Below are 25,419 nucleotides of genomic sequence, written 5' to 3' on the forward strand. Positions count from 1 at the left end.
AGTGTCTACCCTAACTTTAAATGGGATTTCTCTTTCTATCTCTTGCTGTTGGGCTTTGTTAGTAATATATAGATATGCAGAATATTTGTGTAAGTTTATTTTGTAACCTGTAACTTTGCCAGAGTTCTTTATTATTTCAAGTAGTTTTTTACTTCATTCTCTGAGATTCCCTAAGTATATCATCTACAAAGAGTGATAACTCAGTTTCTTCTTTGCCTATTCTAATTCCTTAATTTCTTTTTCTCCTCTTATTGCTACAGCTAACATTTCTTGTACTATATTGAATAATAGTGGTGATAATGGACATCCTTGTTTCACCTCTAATCTTACTGGAAATGCATCTAGTTTATCCCCATTGCATATAATGCTTGCTGAAGATTTTAGGTAGATACTACTTATTATTTTTATGGAAAGTTCCATTTATTTCTATGCTCTTCAGTGTTTTCAATTGGAATGTGTGTTGTATTTTGTCAAAAGTTTTTTCTGCATCTATTGAGATACTCATGTAGTTTCTGTTTATTTTGTGGTTGATATGATCAATAATTAATAGTTTTCCTGATATTGAACCAGCCCTGCATTCCTGGTATAAATCCTACCTGATCATAATGTATTATTCTCATGTTTAGTTGCTGTATTATTTTTGCTAATATCTTATTTGAAATTTTTGCATCTATATTCATTAGAGAAATTGGTCCATAATTTCATTCATTTTCAAAGAGGACCAATGACCTCAGGAGTGATATCTTAACTTGCTGTAAATTGGATATAAGTGAGGCAGAGTTGCACAGTCAACAACCTACTCTTTCTTCCAGAGTAATTGAAGTCCAGTGACAAGACAGAAGTCAGGAGGACTAGAGGTGACATGGGATTTACTGGATGACCTTGGTATTGCTGATGTCTCATCAAACTCTAAGCTCTAATTGTTCTCATCTGCCCCAAGTTCCTTTTTTTCTCTTATACCACTTAATTAAGTTGAATACTTGTGAAACACAAGAGCTTTGTACTGCATTTCACATTAGAATGATTTTGAAGACAATCTGATTCTCTTATATTTCAGTATAATTTGTGTAGCTAAAGATTTCTCTTCAAAACAACAGGAATAGTATTCATATGGCATTGTTAGGTGGTTCATTTCACTTCTGTTCAGATGGTACCATGGTTCTCACCTAAGATTCTTTGCAGTTGTCTTTCTGCCTCTTTCTGAAGTTCCAGTGAATTTTGGATTAGTTAAGTATGGAGGCTAGCATTGCACCAGTGGAGTGGCTTCACTTGGCCATTTTGGAGCTAACCTGTTAAAGTCTTTTGTGGAGGTCATGACAACACAGCCCTTTTGTCCCATTTGTTGACAATACCTTACTTGCGGAAGATGCATATTGCGCATCAGTCTCCTTATTAACAGTCCTTCACTTTTCTTTGTAGTACATGCTCTGGGCTCATTGTCGCAATTCCCATTCACCCTGCCAGATTGGGTCCCTTGAAAAGGTTACTGACTGCTCTTCAGAATTCTAGGATCAACCATGAAGAATTGGAGGGGGTGAATTTCTAGTACTGTAACTCAGGAACCCCTCTGTATGATGTTTTCTGAAATATTATTTGACCTTTTATTCTCTCCCAAATATCAATTTATTATTAATAGTAATTAACTTTTACAAAGGGATATTTACTCAGAAGACATAGCAAAATCTAGAGAAAGCACAACCACATCCCCCTGAAATTGAGGAGCATTCTCCCCTCCACACACCCTTCTTGGTCTCTGGGGAGATCAGACTCAAGCTTAAAGCGGTGGCTATCCAACATTCCCGCAACCACGTTTGCTTCTGGATCTAACGCAGCACATGGAGGCATTGTTCCCTTGGTTAAAGGACACAGTGTCTCTACTGGCATCTTGATTCCTTAGTGGGCTTAAGTTCATCAAGCTCCTCAGGGATTGTCTCTCACAAGGTTTAGCTACTGCCGTTTCTGGCTCTAGTGACTGAGAACTCTGGCTCTTCTGCCTTTTCCAAGTGAGTCTGCAGGTGTATTGAATCCTGTGCTACTGTGCTTGTTTACTTCTGTGTGTTGTGTGGTACTTCATTTGTTCACTGATCAGTGTTTTTCTGTTTTAACCAGTAACATAAAATATTGATGATCACTTCTCTGAAGTATACTTGGAGATTTAGTATTCATAGGCTCTCTTCTTTCCAAGTTTTTTCATTATTCTCCTTGAGAATCTTGACCTGCTGTTCTTTCAGGTGAATTTTGTTATTCTTTTTCTAGGTCTGTGAAATCCTTTGGTCATTTTCATTGGCATGCACTAGATAAGAAAATTAATAAGGTAATGTTTTCATTTTTATTTAATTGACAAGGTTCAGTCATGAGTAATCTATTTCCTCAATTATTGAAAAGTGTATTTCTATAAGTATTCATTAATAATTGTATTCACATAGTTCCTGAGTGTGTCTTGGTATATGCATTCCAAAATACCTTATACGTTTGGTGGTTATTTTGAGTGGATTTTCCCATCTCTTCTTTCTTGATTTTGTTGGAATTACACATCCACCTCCATATCTCACATCATCGCTCAGATGACATCTGCTACTGTCTCTTTCACCCTTCTCTCACCTGAAGAGGTGGCTTTTCTCCTTGCCAGCTTAAATCATCTGTATGCCTAATTGATCCCATCTGATTTTGTCCAGCAAATTGCCCTTTCTATCATCCATACTCTCACTAATATTCAGTCTTCCCCTCCCTCCTGACTCCTTTCTTATTGTCTACCCTTATTCTCAAAAAAACAGAACTCCTCTCTTGACTGTTCTTCCGTGCTAGACATTGTCCTATAGCTCTCTTCCCCTTTATGGCTCAGCTCCCTCAGAAGGCTGTCTACTATCTTATGCCTCCACTTTCCACTCATTTTCTTCTTAAATCCCTGACATATGATTTTTAACCTCATTATTCAATTCAGACAGCTTTCCAAAGTTACCAGTGATCTCTTAATCGTTGAACTGAATTACTTTTTCCTTGCTGCAGCCTTTGTCATGTTGTATAGCCCTCTCCTCCTTACTACTTTCTTCTCTAGATTTTTGTAACACTGTTCTCTCCTGGTTCTTCTCTGTTTGTCTGACCACTTCTCTTCTCTCCTTTGCTATATCTTCACTTACATCATGTCCACTAACTGTGGAGGTCCCCCAAGCCTCTCTCCTGGGCCCTCTTCTTCCTATTCATTGTTTCACTTTAACTTGGCATCTCTTTGCAAGTCTTCATGTCCAGCCTTAACCTCTCTGTCTTGCATCTTCCAACTGCCTGCTGGACATCTTGAGCTTGATGTCCCATAGATACTGCAAACTCAAACATGTCTAAAATTGAACTTGTATTTCCCCTCAAATCTCCTCCTTTTCCTTACTTCCCTATGACCGTTGAGGGCAGCGTCCCTAGTTGCTCACTCTTACTTCTCAGTGTTCAGTTATTAACCAAGTCCTGCTATTTCTACCTTCATAGCATCTTTCCTATTTGACCTCTTTTCTCCTCAGACTCTGTAACCACCCTGGTGTGAATCCTTATCTTTCTCTTGCCTCATTTCTTTCAAGTCTAAGCTAAAATCCCATTTTCAAAGATCCTCCTTAATGTAGTACCTTACCTCTGTTGATTATCTCCTGTATGTATCTTGCTCATACATTACTGTTTTCATGTTATCTCTTCTATTAAACTGGGTTTCTTGAGAATAGGGATTGTTCTCTTTAATCTATTGCTTTTCTTTGTACACCCAGCACTTTGCACAGTATAGTAGACCTTAAAAAGGTTGTTGACAGGCTAGTAGACAGAAATACTGACAATTTATATTCATTTGTTTTATATCTGTGAGTTTGCTGATTGCTAATTATTTCTCTTAATTTTTATTAGACTCTTTTTTAGTTACCTGGATAGAATGTCAGAGCTGCAAAAAGAGATTGCTTTGTTTCCCTGGATTTCTTTTTCTTATTATATTGCTATAACTAGCATTTTGAAAACTTTGCTAAACAATAGTCATAAAATGTGGACCGTTCTTTGCCTTTGATCTTTTTGGGAAGTCCTCTAGTTATCTTCCATTGCATATAAGAATGGGGGAGGGGAGGGAATAAACATTTCTATAGTATCTGCTGTGTTCCAGGCATTGTTCTAGTAAACACTTTTTACAAATATCATTTCATTTGATCCTCATAAAAAACCCTACCGTTATTAGTCCCATTTTACAATTGAGGGAACTAAGGCAAACAGAGGTAATTTGCTGAGGGATGCATATTAAAAATTGTCTAAGGCTGATTTTGAACTCAGGTCTTCCTGAGTACCAGTGTAGCACTGTATCCCCTGGGCCATCAGTTGCCTATAATATTGACTCTTGGTTTTCAGATGGGTGCAACTTAACCATATCAAAAAAGGCCCATATGTTCCTGTACTTTCCAGTGCAGTGTGTAAAAAGTTATTTTTTCCAGTTATCTGTTAGTATAATCATTTAGTTTATATGTGCGTTATTTTTATCATTAATGTGGCCTTTCATTTTGTTTTTCTTGATATAAATCCATCATTACTATAGTACATAATCTTTTAAATATGTTGTTGTAACCTCTTCGCTTATATTTAATGTGATATTTTTGTATTATATTCATTAGTTTTATTGGTCTGGTTTTGCTTTCTTTGCTTTTCTTTCATTGCCTGGTTATAAAAATGTAATTGTAGCAATGGAAGTGTTTGAAAATATCCCTTTCCCTCTTTGACAAAGTTTGTGTAATAGTGGAATTCATTATTCTTTGAAAGGTTGATTGAGTTCACTTGTAAAAACCATCGAATTCTGGAGGGTATTTTTGTGGGGAGGGGGAGTAAAGAATATTATTTATGCCTGTTCAACTAATTTTTCTGACATTAGGTTATTTAAATAATTTAGTTCTTCTGTTAATCCAGGTGTTTCATTTAGTTTTATAAATATCCACTTTATTTATCAGTTTTGTTGGTGTAATTGGGCATAATAATTTCTGATAATTTCCTTTAGTTTCTCTCAAATTTTTGTGTATTTGGCAACCACTTTGATTTTTTTCCTCTCCCTTTAAAATTAGACTGGTTAACCATTTTATTAGGTTTTTTTCCCCTTTACCAAAACGCTCCTAGTTTAATTTGTCCATTCACAATGTGGGTTCTGGTTTTTTGTATGTTTTTGCTTTCAATTGTATTCATCTCATTTGATTTTCAAAATTCTTACTTGGTTTTAATTTGCTGCTTTTCTAGGTTTTTAAATTTTCACTCCTGGTTCAAATGAATTTTTTTTCTCTTGTTGGTAAGTGTTTATGAGGTATAAATCTTCCCTTAAGGACTGCATTTGCTGGAGCCCATTAGCTTTGGTGTATTGTCTGATTCTTTTTGTGAAACTTTATGTTCTTATTCTGAAGTTTTGGGACTCACCATTCTTTAGGATTAAATGGTTTGGTCTCTGATTATTGCTTTCTTTAAAAGCCCTTTATTGAGTATAATTTTTATTACATTTTGTTAAGTAAAGGATTTGTTTAATATTTGTTTTTGAGGGTGTGTTTTTATCATGGTCAGTTTTTGTAAAGCTGCTATGTAGAACTCAGAAATTTATTAATTTCTTTTGTTCTAATTCTGTAATTTTCTGAGATCTATCATCTTTAACTTTTCTAAAATTTTATTCAAATCCTTAAGTTTATCTTTTTGGTAGTTTTGTCATGGTCTAACAAAACATAGCGTATCATTGTGTCTCTAAGCATTATAGTTTTACTTTATTTGCATCTGGCATTTGATTAACTATTTAGAAGTTATGTCATTCATTGCATATAGGTTAAGTATTGTTATTGATTAATTATATGTTCTTTAATCATAATGTATTTTCCCTGATTATCATTTTATCATTATTGCTTCCTTCATTACTTCATCTGAAGTATAATAGATTTTACTCCAACTTCTTATTTTTATTTTGTCAATCTTTATGTTGTGAGAATTTTGCTTTTAAACAACATATAGTTGGTTCTGTTTTTAATCTATTCTGGTATTCATTTCAGTTTTTCACAGCCTTGATTATGTGTGTTAATCTGTCTCAAAAAGAAGATAATGAAAAAGGAATTTCCTTAGTGTTAGTGATCTGTAATTGATGTTAGTTTCTGTTCCGTTACCCCTTTTCTCTTCCCCTTGCCCCACCCCTTATTAAAGATTTTTACTCTTCCTTCCTTTTCTTTAATCCTAGCATCAAGTTCCAAACTCCCAACTCACCTCCCCACCCTCCATTTTATGCTTCCTTTCCCCTCTCCTGCCCCACCTATTTTCTTGTTTAATGCATTTCTACAGCGTGTTCTGTGTGCGTGTGTGTGTGCGTGTGTGTGTGTGTGTGTGTATGAACTGTCCTTTTTCCATGTCAAATTAAAGTAAGGTAGGTCTGTGGGACGTCTGTTCTCTTCACCTTTTTCTCAGTGTATGTGTATCCTTTATTTCATGCTCCTTACATCGCATTTTTAAAGCTTTATTGTGGTATCCATGAGGAATCTTGGATTCTCTCTAGTTCCTTTCATGCTGCCATCTTCGCATTCCACCTGTTCTTAACAAAGCCATGTTGATTCTGTGATCACTATTACCTTTTTTCTTTGTTCGGAAACCATCCCTTTAATATTAATTTTTTTCTAGAATATCATGTTTCTACCAAATTAACGTCCAGTTTTTATCATGTTAATTTTTGATCATCATGATACAAAATTAGCTAATCTCTCTCAATGTAAGAATACCTTGTATGCGTATTTATACTTTGGTCTACAATCTATGTAAATTATATTTATATAACATATATAACTTGTATAATATTTATATAGCATATTTATAAAACTGAGTTTCTTCTATAAAAGTAGCAATAGCAAATTGTGTACAGATTTTTTAATACCTTTTTTCTGGGTCTTTCTTTTTCTCATCTTTTTCTTTCAATCATTCTCTTCTCCACTTCTCTTCCTAACTCTTACTATAATTAGCCAACATTAACAGCAAATGTTTGCTTTGGTTAAATTATTCAGAACATTTATTTTACTTGTCAAAGGTTAGATCAGGTTGTTGTTTGAACTGGTAATTAAATGCAGCCTAATATGGGCTGTCGTATTTATATGCACTATAAACCTTGTTTTCTCTTCATTCTGTATAATTTTATAATGTTCATGCTGACATTTAGAAAGACTTTCTGACTTGACTGCTTTCTGGTGAAGGAAGTATTTTAAATGATTTTTAATATATGATGTCTGAAGTGACAGTGTCCAAAGTTACAGACCAGTCTAAGTATTTCTTTAAGATTTTTTTGACATACTATATTAGTATGAGAATTTTCATTGAACAGTACATGATATGATATTAAGTATCATCTATTGAATGAGGGGCTGCATGGTGTAATGGATAGGGAACCAGCCTCAGAGCCAGGAAGACTAAACTTGGTGTGTGCAAGGGCTACCTGTGACACATATTAGCTTTGTAACTTATATCTCTGACGTCTCATTCCTCTCTGTACCTCTCTGACACTACAAACTGCAGTACAGGTGCCAATCTGGTTGAAATAATTTCCCCTCTAGTAGTTCCATTGATGTCACAGTCCAGCTCTTATTCTTATCCCCTTCCCTTTGCCTGTCCCCCTGGTTATTCCTATTCCTTTGCCTTTTTCAAAGTTATATTCAGGAGAGCATCTAAAATACTAGACCAAACCAGATGTATTCAAGATACCTTAATGCCATATAGTAGCTACAGATCTTTGGATATAATCTTCACGTGTCAAAGTAAACGAACCTGTTTACTATCCAACTGATTTAAGCATTTCAGCAAAAGCCACCCAGTGTCCTGATTATGTTCAATAATGTACACAGCTTCTGCCTTAATAGTTCTCTAGCTCTTTATGGAAAATCCAGAGGCAGGTTGCATGATTTGTTCTCCTGGACTATCATTGGACTTTCAGTTGCTCAGAATCTTACTTTACTTTAGTCATCTTTTCATTCATGTCATTGAAGTCATTGTTTGGTTTATTTCACTCTACATTTACTTATATAAATCTTCTCATTTCCCTAGTTTTCTTATAGTGATCATTTTAAATAGCATAGTTATTTTTTATTACATGTGCATCCCACATTTTGTGCAGCAGTTTCTCCCATTAATGGGAAACCAGTGTTTCCAGTTCTTTGCTACCACAAAATTTGCTACAATAAATTTTTGTTATATATTGGAACTTTGTTTCTGTCTTTGACCTCCATGAATGGATTGCCATTTTTCCTACATAATTCAAATTGATATGTAGATACTTGAATCAATTCACAGTGTCACCAGTAGTTATCACTGATGTTAAAATCTAAATTCCCCCACTATAAGCTTCTTGAGGGACAGGCTTTTAGCATAGGGCCTATTGCATTACTTATTTTATTGGTGTAGATTAGAAGCTCCCTACAACATTGATTTTTCTGCTTTTTTATATTTTTGCCAATTTAGAGGGTATGAGATAAAACTTCAAAGTTGTCTTATGTTATTATTAATGATTTGGATTTGATTTTCTTAGGATCATTTAAAAGTTTGCAATTCTTCCTGTGAAAGCTATTTATCCTTTGACCATTAGATTGAGAAGTGGTCCTTGATCTTGATTTATTTATACACAAGTACATTTATATATGCAGGTATTTACTTGTATATGTGTGTTTTGTATAGGCACAAGTATAATTCCATATGTACACATGAAATTTATATAAATATTATATATGGAATCAGTAATTATCTACCTATAACTCTAATAACCCATATAGAATATGAGAATTTTATCAATGTTATTTAGTGCAAAGATTTTTCCCATTCAACCATTTTCTCTCTTTTCTTTCTCTAGTGATTTTAATTAATATAAAAGCTTTTCTATTGTCAGAATGTTCCATTTTTGTCTTTGGAACCCCATTTAGTTGAAAATTCATTTTTTAGTCATTGTTGTGAAAGGGATATCCTTCCATTTTCTTCTAATTTATACACACACAATGCAGTCTTTTATATTTGTCATGTATTCATTTAGAGCTTACCGTGACATGTGGTGTAGGACGCTGGTTTGATGTTGTTGTCAAGTCACTTCATTCATGTTCAACTCTTTGTGACCCCTTTGGAGTTTTCTAGGCAGAGATACTGGAGTGGTTTGCCATTTCCTTCTCCAGCTCATTTTACAGATGAGTAAACTGAGGCAAGCAGGGTTAAGAGACTTGCCCTGAGTTACGCAGCTAGTGTCAGAGATTGGATTTGAACTCAGGATAAGAAGTCTTCCTGACTCCAAACCTGTTGCTCTATCCACTGTGGCTCCTAATTGCCCAGGTTGGACCTTAATTTTTACCAAACTGCTTTCGATATTCTCCTAGCAGTTCTTGTCAAATTGAGTATATTTCCCTGTTTGTTTTGAGACTTATTATTGACCTAAGTTATTGGTTTCAGTGACATCTGCTTTTTGTTTATCTAATATTACTCATCAGTCTACTTTTCTGTATTGTAAGAAGTTTCAATATTTAGTGCTCTATAATATAACATTTGACTTCTGGTAATACTGTGTCCCTTCTGGTCCTACTTTTTTCCCCATTATTTCTCTTGACTTTCTAGACCACTGAATTTTGTGTAGTTCTTGATAATTTGATTGGTATAGTATTATATCTGCAAATTAATTGAGGTAATATAAGCATTTTTCGTGTTGGTATAGCCCAACCATGAGCTGTGTCTTTTCCCCTTGTAATGTTGCATGCTACTGTGATATGTGCTTTTCAGCTGACTATAGTCTCTCTGTAAACATCAGCAAGTTGATGAATTTCTGCAGTATAAAATGTAGTTTGTCTGGGGATCTTGTGCTTTAGAGAAGCAACTGTTTTTAATCTTTACATACACTAAGTCTCTGGCACAGAAACTGTAGTCAAAGCATCTGCAACTTAAACTGTTCTCTGAAAAAAATTTTAAATTTGACAGTTAAACATTTTAATTGTTTCTGTTTCATACTGAGGATCTTTAAAAGTGAATGTCTGTGATTTCAGATGATTAAAAGTAGATGTACATACAAGAAGTGATATATCATCTTTATTATTGTATCAGATAGTCAGAAAATGCTTAGAGAAGGGTGTGCAAGCAGTGCATATTTTCATAAAAATTAATACATTACCTTCAAAAAATCTGTGTTTATATTATAGGAAATTTTAAATGCATAAAAGTTAGGAAATTCAGAGTAACGGTCTATATAGTCATTGTAACTCATACATAATATATATTTTTCTTAAATGTATAAAGTATACATCACTGTACAATACATGACTGAGTTATAGATGTTATAGAAATTCTACTTTTGTCATTTTTTACATGATTTTCCCTTTTGCTTTAATATGTATCCTTCACCTTTCCCCCCCCAAAATCTACTTCAGTAATTATTCCAATAATCAGATAATTATTCAGTAAGTATTCAGATAATCAGGGTCAGTACTTCATTGGGTATTTTTTAAAAGATTGTATTTTGTCTTTAATATGGTATTTTCCACGTAGACTTGAGTGCACTATCTTAAATGTGTCAGTTTTTATTTGTTTTATAATACATTCTTTTCTGCCCACTTTATCATAAACTAGTTAGAAGAGAGAATTAGATGATTCCTTCAAGATGTTCCATGTAGTTATTTACAAATTACTACATTCATTTGAACACCCAAGAATTGGCCAGTTTTATGTCTTTTCTTTGAGCCACTCCACCTTCCCATGGAAGTTTTAAGAAGTAACAAAACATTATTTATTTATATATTTTAATATATATTATTTTAATCATTTATTTAGACATATTGATATTACATTATATGAGTTATTTATATTATTGGATAAGGTGAAGCGTAAGGTACCAATAATTGACAGTCTAAATAATTATGATGGTTTCAAGTTTTGGAGAGTAGAGGGCAGTGTTTGCAATAGGCACGTTTCTCAGTCTGATATGCTTTCTTTGTTTTTACTTTTGGGAAAGGAAACATCCAGAGTGGCTATAATATTTTACTTACCAAACATTTTTATTTTGACTGAAGTAAGGAGAAAGTCATAAAAGTCCTACAGAAGCCATACGGAGAGGAGGTATTCAATATTTGTTGTTAAAAAATAAAGTTCTTCTGTTTTTCTATTAATTTTAAGTTTTCTGACAAAAATTTAATGACAGTAAACAGAAAGGAAAAATTAAAGGCCTGTCTATTTAAAAAAAAAAGAAAAGAGGAAATTGAAATAGCATATCTTATTTGGGTTGGCTATATTTTAATAAAATTGGATTAAAAGATTAACCACAAAGATGCTGTGTGCTTTATGTAAGCTATAGAAAGCAGATGTTTTTCTCTTATACTTTCAAAGCCTACCTTTTGTATACTTTTTAGGTAACTTTTATTAAATTTGTTGCCAAATAACTGGTGAAAATCTCATTCATTTCAACAAACATTATTGCCAGATGTTTATAATGCTTTGTTCCAATATTTGTGATACAGAGATAGTTCCAATATTTGGGATAGTTTCTGCCCTCAAGAAGTTTACCTTCCTCTCTGGAATGCCAGGATTAGACACACACGCGCCCACACACACACAAAACTAGAAAAGTGTATTAGGTAAAAGTTAATGAACAAAGGAGTAACCCAGATAAAATGTTGCAGGAATATTCGGGAAGGCTTCATGGTAGAAGTGGAATATGATATCTAAGCTTAATCATTATGTGAGCTGACAATTCTGAGAGACTCATTTGAAGGAATGCATTCCACAGTGGAATGATGCCTTATGCAAATACAGAGAGACAAAAACAGTTATGCAGCAAGTGTTTATTGAGATCCTACTAGGTGCCAAGAACTGTGCAAGGCATACTGAGATACATGTATACAAATATAAAGAATGAAATAATTCCCATTCACAAGGAGCTTATGCTTTTTTGAGGAGGGGGGGGCATAACAATATTCACATGTGAGCTCAGTGTAAGTGAATAATACCAGGTAGTTAATTCAAGTTAGTTCGAGAAGAAGGATGCTAGTGGTTGGGGGGAGAGAGGAATCATGCTGAAGATGATGCATCAGTTGCAGAAGGACTCTGGGAGTCAGACATAAGGAAGAGTTCATTCTAGATAGGGGAGACAGCCAGTACAAAGACATAGAGACAGGAAGATTGTCATTAGCTTCCAGAAGTATGCTATCTTCCCATGTTAGATGGGACAACATCACCTGGGCTTAGAATTTTTCACGTTACTGTATTCAGATACATATTGGTTTAAGGCCCAGTCTTGTTCTCTCATACTACAGCTTTTTTGATATTAAATGTATACATAACTATATGTCTTTTAGATGTAATTAGCATAGAAATGGTATAAAGAGCAAGGTAAAAGAATTTACTGGTACATAATTAAATTTTCTTCTGCCCATAAAACATAAATACCATAGGATTGTATTTCCAAATTTTGCTACCCTTACTCTTTATGGTCTCACTTTAATCTTTCTTCTTATTTCAGGCCCAGCTGATATGTTTTCCTTAAAATTTAAAGAGAATTAGAATGCTTCACACATTTTTAAGGGGGAAAATTGCAAATAATGAAATATTACTTTTGTTGATTTGCCTATTGTTGACAGAGGAAAAAAATATAATCGGAGCTCTGCATATTACCTAGTAAACAACATATGAAATCTGGGGAAATGTTCATAGTTTAAGGAAATTAGTGTTTTCCATATTTATGTCTAAACACTCAAAAACATCATGATAGGGATTTTCAGATTGATACTTTGTAACATCTCTTGGTGGCTAAAGCATAATAGATATTTTAAATGTTTAGAAGAAGCAATATGAGTGTATCACTTATGGAATTGTTTGTAGAAAATATTTTGTGAAGTCGTGATGAGAATATTTGAAATTGAGATTTTTTTATTCTTGAGAAGCAAAACTTTTATACTGTTAGACCAAATCTTCATTTTATCTTAAAATTCACTGATAATTGAAGTTTATTTAGGATCCACACTAGCAATTTTCTTTTGCAACTGTTTGATTGCAAATCAATTTGAAAATGTACACAAGCATTATTTAATTTTAAAATTAATTTCTATGAATGCTTCTTTTTTATTAGTGATACTATTTCCTGTCTAAATGTCTTCAATTAAAAATACATTTTCTGTCAACTAAACAATTCCTTTACCCTGTCTTCCTTGGCAACCTAACTCTTACTGATATCTTACTGATACTATTTTTGTATTCAGCCTGATTCATCCTCACGTCATTGATTGCCTACTGGACATTTAAGAATGAATATCTCAGAGACATTTTAAACTTAACATGTTCAAACTCAAATTCTTTTCCCACTAGAAACTCCTTCCCCTTTTCCAAACTTTCCTCTCTGTCAAAGGCACCCCATCCTTCCAAACTTCCAGCATCATAACCATAGCTTGATTCTCAACTCCTTACTTTCCCTCACTCCATGTGTCCAATTAGTTATTAAATTTTGTAGTGTCTCCTTCCATAGCATCTCTTACATCCAATCCCTTCACTTCAGTTATAGCTACCACCTTAGTCTAGGTCCTTATCACCTGTCATATATTGCAATAGCCTCCTAAATGGCTTCCTGACTTATCTCTCTCCACTCCACTCCATCGTGTTTTCCTTGAACACATCTGACCAAGTGATTCCTTTACCTTATGGCCTCTATGACCATATATAAACTTTGCTGGTTAGCTTTCAAAGTCCTTCACAGGCTGGACCGAACCTAGTCTTTCTGCCCCTGTCTGTTTCCTCCTCTCCATCCCTGCCATGCCCATTTACCTTGCAGTCATGTAAAGTGACCCCTCCTTTCACACTTCCTCACACAGGACCCCTCTACCTCTTGTTTTCATGCATTTGCACTGGCTGTTACCACTGCCCAAAATGCAGTCCCTTCTTAGCCTGCAGTCTCATAGAGCTCAAGTACCATCTTCTTGAAGAAGTCTTTCCTGATGTCCTCAAGTACTCGTGTCTTTCCTCCTGGACTTCCTTGTTTTTCACTTCTTTGTATTTATTCACTTTACACATACATACACACACACATACACGCACACACACACGTCTATATATCTATATCTATCTATCTATCTATAATATATATATGTATATATGTATATATATATATCTGTTCTTTTATTCCCCATTAGAATGTAAGCTATTTGTGAGGGATTCCTTTATTCTTTATACATGTAACCCTCGTGCTTAACACAGTTCCTGGCACATGGAAGATACTTAATAAATGCATGCCGATTGGTTCATTAATGTCAGCTAAGTTAATTTATTAATATAGTTTGTGGATTTTTTCAATCCCTTCTTTGCCCATTGATATGAGCTTACATAGAAATCATTGTCAACAGTATGTCATCGTTTTGATTTAGTCAGTATTCTTATTTAGTAATTTCACTTTTAAAATAATTTCATCTCTTAAAATTATCCCCCTTCAAAATTAAGAATTATGATTCCCAAATATCCTTGAAATCAAGTATGTACCGCAATGTCGAATAGAGGCAGCTAGGTGGTACAGTGGCTAGAGTGCCAGGCTTGAAGTCAGGAAGACTCATCCTCCCAAGTCCAAATCTGGCCTCAGACACTTACTGAGCTGTGTGGCCTTGGACAAGTCATTTGACCTTGTTTGCCTGAGTTCTTCATCTGGAAGATGTGCTGGAAAAGGAAATGCAAACCTGAGTCATAAAGAGCTGGACGTGACTGAAATGACTGAACAGCAACAATAACACTGAATGTAGGCTGTATCATCCTTGGTAGAGGAAATGTCCCATTTTACATTCAGTATTTTCATTGTGCCTGTTTTTTCCTTGCTGTTATATTATTTTGAAGAGAACTTGGCATTATTTGCTATCATAAAAGCAGGTAGTTTTTTTATCTACAATTTTTGTACCTTGAAATAGATATTGCCAAGTCAGATCTACAAAAAAAAAAATTACATTTTTTTCCATGTGCTGGTTTGCTTAAATAATGCTCCTGTTTTTCACCAGGTAATATAAGAAAGTAGAGAAAATATATAAAGGTTGTAAGAAAGTAGGCATAAGTGCATTAAACAGCATTGAATCAGCAAGATGAAAAATGAAGTGAAGCTGAGGGTATTTATATATGATCTTAGGAAGGGCATTTTTGTTATCTTAGTTGTCATATACTCTCTCCTTTTAAAAAATCTTTTTGAGATACAGATCTAGTAGTGGTATTACTGAATCAGAGGATATGCACAGTTGGACTGCCCTTTGGGCATAGTTCCAAATTGCTCTCCAGAATGGTTGGATCAGTTTACAACTCCACCAGCAATGCATCAGTGTCTCAATTTTCCCCCATCTCCTCCAACATTATCATTTCCCTTCTGTGTCATATTAGCCAGTCTCATAGGTGTGAGGTGATACCTCAGAATTGTTTTAATTTACATTTCTCTAATCAGGAGTGATTTAGAACATTTTTTTCCATATGATTATAGATAGCTTTGATTTCTTCATCAGAAAACTGCCTGTTCATATCCTTTGACCATTTATCAGTTGGGGGATGACTTGTATTTTTTTTTATAAGTTGGACTCAGTTTTCTATGTATTTGCTAAATGAAGTCTTTATCAGACACTTGGCTGTAAAAATTGTTTTCTTGCTTTCTGCTTTCCTTCTAATCAGTTGCATTGGTTTTGTTTGTGCAAAACCTTTTTATTTTAATATAGTCAGAATTATCCATTTCACATTTTGTAATGCTCTCTATCTCTTGTTTGTTCATAAATTCTTCCCTTCTCCATCTGTTTGACAAGTAGCCTATTCCTTGTTCTCCTAATTTGCTTATGGTTGTTTTGATTTTTCAAAAGCTACTTCTTACTATGACTTTATAGCATCTGAATTTTCGAAGAATATGGGTGGAAATGATGATCATTTCATGCTCATTCCTGATTGTTGTTATTTTTGTGTCTGGAATTTTAATTCACAGCCGATTCTTTACGCAAGTTGCTAAATCTTGATAATATATGACAATTATAGGGTTAAATATGCTTTAAATTCCCCGCGATAATTGTTCTTAGGTATGTAGACCTTCAGTGTAGCTCCAGAGATAACTTTTTAGTAGACAGCATTTGAATAATACAAATGTGTAGTTGATAAAAATGGATTAAAGTTTCGGGGTGGTACCAATGGGTGATATTTAATATTGAATGACATGTATTAAGACAAATGCTTTTATATATAATTTATTTGGCATTGTAAATGCATTTATCTTGTGAGATTCAGACCCCCTATTGCCACATGCAGTATTCTGAAAAGGTTTGGAGTAAATAAATAATAAAACCACTTTGATATACAATCTAACAATATTAAATATTAAGACTTTCAGATGATTGATTTTAATACTTAATTAACTTATTTAAAGTCCAATCTAACTCTTTTGTATTAAAGATTGACAGACAGGAGCTCAAGTGGAAGAATTTTTATTGAATAAAACCCCATAACATCATATTTCACAGCACTGTATCCATCCTGCTCCGATCCCCAGCCTGCATTCCATTTTGGGTCCGTTTGTTGTCCATCTTCTAATGATGAGGATGCAGTTTCATTTGGACGCACTTCCTCTCTGCCCTTATTTTCATCACCTCAGATGCCATTTCTCAGATTATCCCCTGTCCTCATGGCAGAGAAGCCCTGCCTAACGTAAATGATACTTCTTTGGATGTCACTTTTTCTCAAAACTCTAGCAGTAGTCCATTCAAGATGCTTTTCTTATCTAACAGATCTTCTTTATATAAAATAATAGTAATTTCATTCTTTGACTTGTAAGTTTATCATTCATCAAGAATTTAAATGAATGAAAGATCCTTATAAGAGCTTTTCTCTGAATGTGAATGTCTTTACAACAACATAATTCAGAATACTAACTCTCAGTGCTCAAGTATTAGAAACAGTAAAGGAAGGAACAAATGTGAATTTATAGAATCTGATATTCAGTGGGAATACATTATTATTTTTCTAGAGGTTTTGTCTATATGATGTCATTAGGGAAGTGACAAATTAAAGTGATTAACCACTTGTTTTGTGTCAACGATGCTAGCAATTGATTTCCTTTACTCATTCCTTCCTTCCCCCTCCTTTTTGGCTGAGGAGACTTCCTGTTTGACTCACTATGTGGATGAATGAAAGTTTAGATTGTGCTAAGAACCTAAACACTTTGAGGGAGGGAAAAATTTATTATTTTGTCTTTTTATTGGTGCTTTCTAAATGCTTTTAAATTAATAATAATAACAGCTGTCATTTATTTTTATTTTTTTAATTTTTTTTGCTTTTTTTAAAAAATTTATTTATTTAACTTTTAACATTCATTTTCACAAAATTTTGGGTTCCAAATTTTCTCCCCATTTCTCCCCTCCCCCCTCCCCAAAACGCCAAGCATTCTAATTGCCCTTATCACCAATCTGCCCTCTCTTCTAACATCCCTCCCTTCCCTTGTCCCCATCTTCTCTTTTGTCCTGTAGGGCCAGATAACTTTCTATATCCCATTACCTCTATTTCTTATTTCCTAGTAGTAAGAACAATACTCGACAGTTGTTCCTAAAACTTTGACTTCCAACTTTTCTTCATCCCTCCCTCCCCACCCATTCCTTTTGGGAAGCAAGGAATTCAATATAGGCCATATCTCTGTAGTTTTGCAAATGACTTCCATAATAGTCATGTTATGTAAGACTAACTATATTTCCCTCCATCCTATCCTGCCCCCCATTGCTTCTGTTCTCTCTTTGGATCCTGTCCCTCCCCAAGAGTGTTGACCTCAAATTGCTCCCTCCTCTCACTGCCCTCCCCTCCATCATCCCCCCCACCCCTCCTATCCCCTTCTTCCCCACTTTCCTGTATCGTAAGATAGGTTTTCCTACCAAAATGATTGTGCATTTTATTCCTTCCTTTAGTCGAATGTGATGAGAGTAAGCTTCATGTTTTTCTCTCACCTCCCCTCTTTTTTCCTCCACTGAAAAGTCTTTTGCTTGCCTCTTTTATGAGAGATAATTTGCCCCATTCCATTTCTCCCTTTCTCCTCCCAATATATTTCTCTCTCACTGCTTAATTTCATTTTTTAAAGATATGATCCCATCCTATTCAGCACACTCTGTACTGTGTGTGTGTGTGTGCGTGTAATCCCACCAACTACCCAGATACTGAAAAGTTTCAAGAGTTACAAATATTGTCTTTCCATGTAGCAATGTAAACAGTTCAACTTTAGTAAGTCCCTTATGACTTCTCTTTGCTGTTTACCTTTTCATGCTTCTCTTCATTCTTGTGTTTGAAGGTCAAATTTCCTTTTCAGCTCTGGTCTTTTCATCAAGAATGCTTGAAATTCCTCTATTTCATTGAAAGACAATTTTTTTCCCCTGAAGTATTATACTCAGTTTTGCTGGGTAGGTGATTCTTGGTTTTAGTCTTAGTTCCTTTGACTTCTGGAATATCATATTCCAAGCCCTTCGATCCCTTAATGTAGCAGCTGCTAGATCTTGTGTTATCCTGATTGTATTCCCACAGTACTTGAATTGTTTCTTTCTAGCTGCTTGCAATATTTTCTCCTTGACCTGGGAACTTTGGAATTTGGCCACAATGTTCCTAGGAGTTTCTCTTTTTGGATCTCTTTCAGGAGGGGATCAGTGGATTCTTTCAATATTTATTTTGCCCCCTGGTTCTAGAATCTCAGGGCAGTTTTCCTTGATAATTTCATGAAAGATGATGTCTAGGCTCTTATTTTGATGATGGCTTTCAGGTAATCCCATAATTTTTAAATTGTCTCTCCTGGATCTATTTTCCAGGTCAGTTGTTTTTCCAATGAGATATTTCACATTATCTTCCATTTTTTTCATTCTTTTGGTTTTGTTTTGTGATTTCTTGGTTTCTCATGAAGTCATTAACCTCCATCTGTTCCATTCTCATTTTGAAAGAACTATTTTCTTCAGTGAGCTTTTGGACGTCCTTTTCCATTTGGCTAATTCTGCTTTTTAAAGCATTCTTCTCCTCATTGGCTTTTTTGAACCTCTTTTGTCAATTGAGTTAGCCTATTTTTCAAGGTGTTATTTTCTTCAGCATTTTTTTGGGTCTCCTTTAGCAGGGTGTTGACCTGCTTTTCATGCTTTTGTTGCATCTCTCTCATTTCTCTTCCCAGTTTTTCCTCCACCTCTCTAACTTGATTTTCAAAATCCTTTTTGAGCTCTTCCATGGCCTGAGCCCACTGAATATTTATTTTGGGTATTTGGGATACAGAAGCCTTGACTTTTATGTCTTTCCCTGATGGTAAGCATTGTTCTTCCTCATCTGAAAGGATGAGAGGAGATATCTGTTCACCAAGAAAGTAGCCTTCTATGGTCCTACTTTTTTTCCCTTTTTTGGGCATTTTCCCAACCAGTTACTTGACTTTTGGGTCCTTTGTCAAGAGTAGGGTATACTCTGAGAATCTGTAAGATCTCAGTTCCTCCAAGGTGGCACAATCAAACGTGTACTGGTCTGGATGCAGAGAGGGATTTTTGTGCCCAGAATCTTTGCAGAAGTATCTCCACAACCACTAGGTCTCCAGTTCCCAAGTCAGCACTGGGGGCTGATTTTCAGATAAGCTGGATGGGCAGGGCCGTCATTCAGGGTGAGACAAAGACGAGCTCTCCCAAGGCCTCCACCCAGGGCTGAGGTAAGACTCAACTTTTCAATGCCCCCAGGGGTTTTTACGCTCCAACAATGGAGCTTCCCATATGGGCTGCTGTGCACCCTCTCTGGCTGCTGCGTGCTGCAGGAGCTGTGGGAAAACCCTTCTCCTTTCCTGGCCAGCCAATTAAACCCTGTCTCTGACCTTTGGTGTCTGTGGGCTGAGGGATCTGAGGACCCCCTACTGTGACTGAAGATTCTGCCCTGAGGTGTTCTCCTCCCAGAGTCTCCTTGCACCGTGCTGTTCAGCCAAGGCTGGGCTAGGCTCTGCGCTGGGCTCCGCGTCCAGTGCAACCAACGTTTCCATGGGCCTTTCAGGTCACCATGGGCTGGAAATCTCTTCCACTCTGTTGTTCTCCACTTCTGCTGCTCCAAAATTTGTTGAGAGTCCCTCTCTGCAGGTATTTTATGGGCTGTGGGGAGGACCCTGCGTAAGTGTGTCTTTCTAGTCCACCATCTTGGCTCCGTCCCCCAACTGCTGTCATTTATAAAACTCTTTAAGGTTTCAAAGTGCTTTACAAATATTACCTTATTTGATCCTGTATATAGAGGGGCAAACTGTTCAGTTTAGAAGTGAAAGCTGTTCACTTTAACTTTTTTTGATTAACTACCTGTTTTGTTCTATTTTTACAATTCTTTAATTTTGAAAACATGAGAAAGTTCCATTTTTATTGCCCCCCCCCCACACTTCCCTAAGGTTGCCTTTTGGCAAAGCTGTAGACTTAAAGCTTTGCCTATATCTACCCCTCTTCTATTTCTCTAGAATCCATTAATCATTTTCATTTGAATTTCCTCCTTTTGGATGATCATTTTTAGTCTTATAGGAAAAGAACTGATTTTGCAAGTCATATGATTCAGTCATTTGATCTAATTTTTGTCATATGATCTCATCCATAAGTTTAATTTTTCATTTTAAAAGAAATTTGCAGGTACTTTTTTTTTCAAGTTATATACTTGTATCCAAGGTGGCATGTAAACTTTAGAGCAAAGTCAGTCATCTGTGAATTTATAGGGATGGATGAAGTAAATTTAGCTCTTCTGGTCTTGTGACTCCAAGGAAAGCTGTTCTTGGTTGGTGTTCTTTTATACTATTGGTCCCTTACTGAAATGGGTGGATTAGGTTTCCTCCACCCCCATGTTTAATACTTCTAATGCCACTTTTAATGTTTATCCTAACTAGGGTATAGATCTGGCAGGCAGTCATTAAACTCTAAATTTTAATTTGAGAAATATTTTAATAAGTCTATTAGAGTAATTACTTTTTTAAATGATAAGTGTCCTGAGTTTATTTTTTCTCCACTATTCTATATGAGGGAAGATGACTTAAAGACATAGACCTTACTTGTTAGCTATAATGCTAATTTAGGAAATAATTTTTTGATAAGAATTATCTTCTGTAAAATCATTCTAACAGTTGATTTTCTTTTGACCATTAATATTTTTAAATGTTGATCATAATAAATATATTTGAATAAAAGTTATTGCTTTTGGAGGACTAATCTCTTGGTTAGTCAAAGTAGACCAGTAGTTTGCTTTGTACTTGGCTTAAAATTTAATGTAAATTTGAAAAGTATCAAAAAATTTTGAGATGTTTTTTAAAAAACTTTAAAATTGTTTATTGATCTGAGAAGCTAATCATATGACATCTAGTTTTATAATAGAAAAAAAGCACTATTTAAAAATCAATAGAAGAATAAATGTAAAAAAATTATTATCCACATTAAACTTTATGAAATAATACCCATGAAGAATGAAGTTTTTAAAATCTACTTTCCAATCTAAAACGTTAGTCGACAAAAGCTGTGGCTATAAACTGACCAGGAGAAAAAGTTTGAAGTTGGTACAAAAAACGTTTTGAAAATAACTGTTGACAAGGAAGTAAAATACTTAAGGAACCCTCTATATCAGAAAAAACAAAATTGAACAAGCCATCAGTGAACTCCCTAGGAAAAAATCTCCAGGACCAGATGGATTTACAAGCAAATTCTATCAAACATTTAAAGGACAGTTAATTCCAATACTGTATAGACTATTTGGGAATATTGATGGAGTCCTACCACATTCTTTTATGATACAAATATGGTGCTGATATATAAACAGGGAAGAACCAAAACAGAGAAAGAAAGTTATAGATGATTATAGATGCAAAAATTTTAAATAAGATATTAGTAAAAAGATTATAGCAATTTATCAAGAGAATAATACACTTTGATCAGGTAGGATTTTTACCGGGAATGCAGGGCTGGTTCAGTATCAGGAAAATTATCATCATTAATGATCATATCAACAACAAAAACTAACAGAAACCATATGATTATCTCTATAGATTCAGAAAAAGCTTTTGACAAATTACAGCACCCATTCCCATTGAAAGTGTTGGAGAGTATAGAAATAAATGGAGCCTTCTTCAAAATATTAAGAAATATCCACCTAAAACCATCAGCAAGCATCATATGTAATGGGGATAAGCTAGAAGTATTTCCAGTAAGATCAGGGGTGAAACAAGGATGTCCGTTATCACCACTGGTATTCAATATTGTACTAGAAATATTAGCTTTAGCAATAGGAGAAGAAAAAGAAATTGAAAGAATTAGAATAGGCAAAGAGGAAACTAAGTTATCACTCTTTGCAGGTGATATGATAGCAACAGATAGAGAAATTCTATTTAAAGTTAGAGTAGACACTATAAAATATTTGAGAGTCTACCTGCCAAAACAAACCCAAGGACTATATAAACACAATTACAAACGTTTCACCAAATAGAGTCAGATCTAAATTGGAAAAATATCAGTTGCTTGTGGGTAGGCTGAGCTAATATAATAAAAATTACAACTCCACCTAAATTAATTTACTTATGCAGTGCCATCTCAATCAAACTACCAAAAATTATTTTCTAGAGCTAGAAAAAAATAATATCAAAATTCATCTGGAATAACAAAATGTCCAGAATATCAAGGGAATTAATGAAAAGAAATGCTAGGGAAGGTGGCCCAGCCCTCCCAGATCTCAGATTGTATTATAAAGCAGCAATGATCTAAACCACTTGGTACTGGCTAAGAAAAAGATGGGTAGATCAGTGGAACAGGTTAAGTTCACAAGACAGAGTAGTCAATGATTATAACAGCCTACTGTTTGATAAACCCCAGGATCCCAGCTTTTGGGATAAGAACTCACAGTTTGACAGAAACTCCTAGGAAAACTGGAAAATAGTGTGGTGGAAACTGGGCATAGACCAACACCTGACAGCATATATAAGAATAAAGTCCAAAAGGGTACATGATTTGGGTATAAAGGCTGATACTATGAACAAATTGGGGAAGCACGAAATAGTTTATTTGTCACATTTATGGAGATTGAAGATATTTATGATCAAACAAGAGATAGAGAACACTATGAAATAACAAAATGGATAAATTACGTTAAATTGAAAAGTTTTTGTACAAACAAAGCCAATGCAGTCAAGATTAGGAAGTTAGCAGAAAACTAGGAAAGAATTTTTACACCTGGTGTCTATGATAAAGGCCTCATTTCTAAGATATATGGAGAAGTGAGGAATTTATAGGAATACAAGTCATTCCCCAATTGATAAATGGTCAAAGGATATAAACAGGGAGTTTTCAGAGGAAGAAATTAAAGCTGTCTATGGTCATATGAAAAAATGCTCTAAATCACTATTGATTAGAAGAAATGCAAATCAAAACAACCCTGAGGTACCACATCATATCTATCAGATGGGCTAATATGACAAATAGGAAGATGATAAATGTTGGAGAAGATGTGGGAGAGTTGGAACACTAATTCATTATTGATGGAGCTGTGAGCTGATCCAACCATTCTGGAGAACAATTGGGAACTATACCCAAAGGGCTACAAAAATGTGCATCCCCTTTGACCCAGCAATATCACTTCCTAGGACTGTATCCCAAAGAGATCATAAAATTGGGAAAAGGACCCACATGTACAAAAATATTTATAGTAGCTCTTTTTGTGGTAGCCAAGAACTGAAAATCAAGGGGATGCCCATCAATTGGGGAATGGCTGAGCAAGTTGCGGTATATGAATGTAATGGAATGCTATTGTGCTCTAAGAAAGGACAAAGAGGTGGACTTCAGAGAGGCCTGTAAGGACTTATATCAACTGACGCTGAGTGAAAGGAGCAGAACCAGGAAAACATCATACATAGTAACAGCCACAGTGTGAGAGGACTGTTATAATGCACCAAGCTCTTCACAGCAATGCAAGGACCTAAAACATCCCAAAAGGACTAGAGGCAAAATGCAATCCACATCCAGAGAAAGAACTTATGGAGTTGGAACGCAGAATAAAGCAGACTCTTTTCTCTTGTGTTATGTTTTGTTTTGTTTTTTTCTCATGGTTTCTCCCATTCTTCTGTTTCCGTTCTTTTTATTTTAATTCTTCAGTGCAACATGACTAATGTGAAAATGTGTTTAATAAGAACATGTGTAGAACCCTTATAAGACTGCTTGCCCTCTTGGGGAGGGAGGTGAGAGGGAAGGGGAGAAAATCTAAGAATTGTGGAAGTGATTGGTTTTTTTTCTTTTATTTTTTAAATTAATTTATTTGTTTTCAGTTTTCCACAGTCACTGTGATTGTTGAAGTGATTGTTGAAAACTAAAAACAAATTAATTAAATTTTAAAAAATAAAAATTTAAAACTTATTGAAGACATTGTTAAAAAATGAAAACAAATAAATTATTAAAAAAAGAAAATAAAAACAAACAAACAAAACCAACTCGGCCCCACAAGAGTTGCTATTTACTTGGTACATGAAGTAGAAGAAATCACTTAATCTCTGATTATCTGCAAAATAGGAACAATAGTATTTGTACTACCTCCTTAGATTACTAGAATTCTGATTTGCTACCATATTGGATATCATATTGGATATTGGATATTTGCTATCATGTTGGAGGGTGGAGGCATTTTCTTTTTTAATCTTTATATCAGTACATAGATAGATAGGTAAATAGACAAATAAATCATTTAGTATGTGCAAGGCACTGTGCTAAGTGCGGTGGATGCAAATACAAGCCATGAGGTAAGATAGTCCAAACAGGAATGCTAGAATAGGGATTAGGGACACCTGGAATCATGGAGAGGAGATCTCAGAAAATGATGTAGATGCCTGGTCAGGGCAAAAGAAAGCCCAAACTCCCCTCTTTTATGTGCCCCATGGGAGGAATCCAGGTTTTGATGGGAAGAGGATAGTTCATCCTAAGAGCTTATGGCCTCATGAGAAGAATTCTGGGAATTAGTCAACATAGCAAATCATTCCAGATACAAGCTAATAAATGTTTCTGGATTGATTGAAATTAAATAATCTAAACTAATTTGTAACTGTAAAATTTTATTAAAAGGATCAAGATTCAATTTCCTCCCCTCCCACTCCCAAGAAATATTGGAGTTGAAAGGTATATAGCTGCATCATTTTATACCTATAGACATAACCAAAGACCAAGATGGTTATTTTTATTGTAGAATGGTATGTTTAGTTCATTTAATATTCTTGTTAACTAAGATATGGCCTTTCGATTCAACTCTATCATATTTAATTTTGGGATACCAACTTGTGATCACTAGAATAAAATGAGAGATACTTAGCAGTAAAACTATATGGGTTTATACTCCATGACTTTTCACTCAAACTGGCAGATAATTTGGCATGAAATTAACTCGTAACAAGTGGTCAGATTGTTTTCCATAGTATTAAAAAGTTGTTCAAAGAAATCAAGTAAAGAA

The 25,419-nt window shown here is 34.8% G+C and overlaps 1 protein-coding gene across 2 annotated transcripts in view; it reads left to right on the top strand.

The window, feature by feature from the left end:
- The window catches only part of TBC1D5 (TBC1 domain family member 5), a 636,101-nt gene that overhangs the window by 237,228 nt on the left and 373,454 nt on the right, over positions 1–25,419 (top strand). Inside the window, exons 7-8 of one of the 2 annotated variants that reach the window (XM_072651233.1) lie at positions 2,257–2,314; positions 5,233–5,281. The exons of the other annotated variant lie outside the window; for it this stretch is intronic. The gene's annotated coding sequence lies outside the window, so the exon portion shown is untranslated. The remainder of the gene's footprint in view (positions 1–2,256; positions 2,315–5,232; positions 5,282–25,419) is intronic. 2 annotated transcript variants of the gene reach the window in all.

Source organism: Notamacropus eugenii, chromosome 3 (genome assembly GCF_028372415.1).
Source record: "Notamacropus eugenii isolate mMacEug1 chromosome 3, mMacEug1.pri_v2, whole genome shotgun sequence".
NCBI lineage: Eukaryota > Metazoa > Chordata > Mammalia > Diprotodontia > Macropodidae > Notamacropus > Notamacropus eugenii.